Raw genomic sequence first — 3,894 nt, 5'->3', positions numbered from 1 at the left:
ATTGGGGTCGGGGTGGGTCACAAGGACCTTGATCAAAAATTGAAAAGGAATAGGATTAGGATTTTAATTAATGGAGTAGCAAAATGAAGGATGAGAACCTAATTTCTCCATAAAAATAACACAATCAATGAAAAAAGATTTGACGGTAAACTTTTGTATAGGAATAGAAATTTGAATCAAAAGAGAGCAACAGAGTCACAAAAAATGGTGATTTAACCACATTGTGCTCAATGGAAAGCACACCAATAGAAATTAAAGCTAATAAACACAAGCAAAAGCATACAAAATAAAGAAAATGGTGGATAGGCCGACGCCTATCCTTGTCCTCATGTCTGCCAGTATAATAAACCCACCACCGCATGGTACCAAAACTGAAAATTGTTAAAGAGGTTCCCTCGAATCCCTCTTGATTAAATGTTTATAAAGCTACCCGTATCTTTTGTATTTGTTACTGCTAATTCACTAGTGACTCGAGCAATCTCCTCGTAATCATATGTTGACCATGATCGAGGATTTTGCATTGTTAGAAGATCTTTGATTTTTTTTGGATTGTCTAAGGAAAGGTCATAAAACAAAGTGGCTTTAAGACAGACATGGGTGCATAGAAGAAAAAAATTGGATGTGCATTAGTTGTTCTCTTCCAAATGTTAAAAAGGTTTAAAATTCAAATCTCTCTTCCCCAGTAATAAACAAACACAAGTTGCATGAATCGAATGGTGAATGAAACAAGTTAGAGCCTGTATTTGGACTGATACGGTTATGTCAAGTTTTAATGAAAATACATATACCACAATTTCATCGTCGTTAAAGCAAATGTGTAGTAAAGTGAATGCACAATAAGAAATTCAAATTAAAGATGAACACAAAATTGATAGTAAACGGTCGATATTCGTTGTCCATATCATTTTTTTCCTTTCTTCAAATTTCTATCCTTTTTATTTATAGTAATCACAGATGGATTTTTTTGGTAGCAAGTACTTTCAAATTTTAATACATTATTCGCATATCGTTTTCTAGATATTTAATAACTGGGAAGTAACAAGAAATGCAACATCCCTATATAATATGACCGAAAAGTTCGTCGTAGATACTAGCCTAGGAAGCTGAACTTCAACAGAGGCCAATACTCTTTCGCAACGAACAAGGTTGTCTTTGGCCTGTGTGAGGATTTTAGTCGCTGATTTGTCACCGTCATTGACCCCTCGCACAACGAAACGAAAACCCCGAACGCAAATTCATACGAATGTACCCACTGCTTTAAAGCTGTCATGCCATTAGCATTCTTGCCGGTGGTGTTGAAAGCTTTTTCAAGCGTAGCTTTGGTTTCTGTTGCATTTGCTGCTGCTAAAGAGATGTTATGCACTGCCTATAGTTGTAGCTGTGGAGCCAAAAATATTCACTAGGCGACACGTGGACTTTTGGACAAAAGAGGACAAAAATACCCTTCAGGCATACCGGGATTCCTACGCGCAAGCAGCGGGAAATTATCTTTCAACCAAGTCAAAAGTGTTCAAAATAGGTAACAATTTAAAGTCTATTTCATCAAATCCTTTCTATAAGGTAATTCCCAAAACCTAATTTATTTTATATGTTTTATATTCCATTATTTAGCTAATCAATTAGCTAAATAATATATTCCTTTCATGTTTCCTAAAAATTGACTAATTAAGGGATTAATTACCTAATCAATCCCTTAATTATCAAATTGAAATACCCATTCAAACCTAAAAATACTAGAGGGCCGGCTATCCCCATTCAAAACCTAATCCATGACCTTTTTCTACCTTTTTCACCATTTCTTCCTTTTTATTAGCCAATTAAAACCATAACCACCAAAACATTTCCTTTTAGGTTTAATTAGCCAAATAAAACCTAAAATTCCTATTGAATGGCCGGCCACATTTCCTCTCTAAAAAGTAAACCTACCTAGCCCTATAAATAGGGACCTATTTTCACCAAATGGTAATGCCAATCCTCTTGCAAAAAATGCTAAACACTTTAAACACTTTTTCTCTCTAAAAATTCTAACTTTGGCATCGGAGGTTCTTCGGCCAAAGCCCCCCCCCATTCATCGTGGGCGCGTGAGGCTTTTGGCCTTAACCTAAGGTGCTAGTTGTTTTGTAGGTGCAAAATCTTCCAAGATGGAAGAGGAGAAAATTTGCATCCACAAATTGGTGCTTTCATTGAGAGTTGAAATCCATACTCGTAGAAGACTCTCGCACAAAAAGGTTTTTTCATTATTTTCTAGTCCATTTGAATATTTTTCATACGTTCTTATTATTAGAATTTTTTACTTGCAAAGGTTCTTTGATAAAACGTTCAAGCAAAATATAATGGCTAGAAATTTAGAAAATTCCACGAGTGAAAATTATAATGTTCAAGAAATGGGATTGCGAAGATCCGTGAGGCTAAATGCGACAATAAGTGGAGTAGCAGCACCACCACGAGGTCCATGGTGCCTTCACCACGGCTCGAGCCATGCCATCCAAGGCTCACGACACCAAGGCCACGGCCCAAGTTGTGACATCCAAGTTTGCACGGGCCCGGGCCCAAGCCTCGCATTCTCTTGTATCACATTCTAAGCAGCCTGCTCCTGCCAAGCAACCTGCTCTCGCGGCCTAGCCTGCTCCTGCCAAGCAACCCGTTCTTGCGGCCCAGCCTGCTCCTACCAAGCAGCCTGCTCTCATGACCCAGCCTGCTCCCGACGAGCAGCCCACTCCCGTGGCCCAGCTTGCTCCCGCCAAGCAACCTGCTCTGGCGGCCCAGCCTGCTCCTGCAAAGCAGCCTGCTCTCGTGACCCAGCTTGCTCCCGACGAGCAACCTGCTCCCGTGGTCCAGCCTGCTTCCGTCGAGCCGCCCACTCCCGTGGCCCAACATGCTCCTCCCAAGCAGCCTGCTTTCGTGACCTAGCCTGCTCCCGACGAGCAGCCCGCTCTCGTGGTCCAGCCAGCTCCAGTCCAGCAGCCCACTCCCGTGGCCCAGCCAGCTCCAGTCGAGCAGCCCACTCTCAGGGCCCAGCCTGCTCTCGTGGCTTTCCAAGCAGCCCAAGTCGGCCCAAGACTATCTCTACCATCCGGACCTACCATCGAGCAGGGGGCATTCTCACCATATTTTTTCACGGATTTGACATTTCCCAACTCAAATCTCGCGCCCGGAGTCTACCACCATTCCACTGCCCAATGAGGCGCATTCCTTCCAAGCTCTTCCAATCCAAATGGCGAACAACACTTGTCTCGACAAGTCAGAGAGTTGACGAGCACCCTTGCACAACAGACAACCTTGGTGAATTAACTTTTGCAACGTATCGGGATCCAATGTGCCCCGGACAAGGTATCCCGAAGTAGGACAAGGGCAGACAGATCTTTCCAGCAACGTCCCGGCAAGTAGCCACTCGACCAGCCACGAGCCGAACGTTTGGGCAGTGTACATTCCCGTCTTAGCGTGCGGAGGAGCATGCACTCTCGACTAGGGCCACGGATGAGCATACATTCACGGTTAGGGTCATACTCCGATAGTCAACATGAGCAACCTTCCGGGCAAAGTGTCCATTCGCGGCTAAGCCCACAAGGAGCATCCTCCACCTCACATCAGAGTAGGCAGCACGACGGACGGAGAGAAGCAGTCACTCAATCCCGCTTAAGTTCAACCAGCAGTCTGCGAAGAACTATCTCGCCTGCTAGGAACGCACCACATGCACTGCATCCACAACATAGACGAGCCAAACACATGGAAGAGCAGCCTAGACCAGCAAGTCATGGCTGAGGGCAGCCAAGAGCTCCGCTACCCCAACAAAGGCAAATTCAAGAAGAAGTAGAGAGACTATTGACCAAGCGATTGCATGATTTCCAATGCAACGAGGTCACCGACGAGGTACTACGACGGAACATGACCAAT

This window comes from Malus sylvestris, chromosome 13 (assembly GCF_916048215.2).
Source record: "Malus sylvestris chromosome 13, drMalSylv7.2, whole genome shotgun sequence".
Classification (NCBI taxonomy): Eukaryota; Viridiplantae; Streptophyta; class Magnoliopsida; order Rosales; family Rosaceae; genus Malus; species Malus sylvestris.
This window is presented reverse-complemented; position numbering follows the sequence as displayed.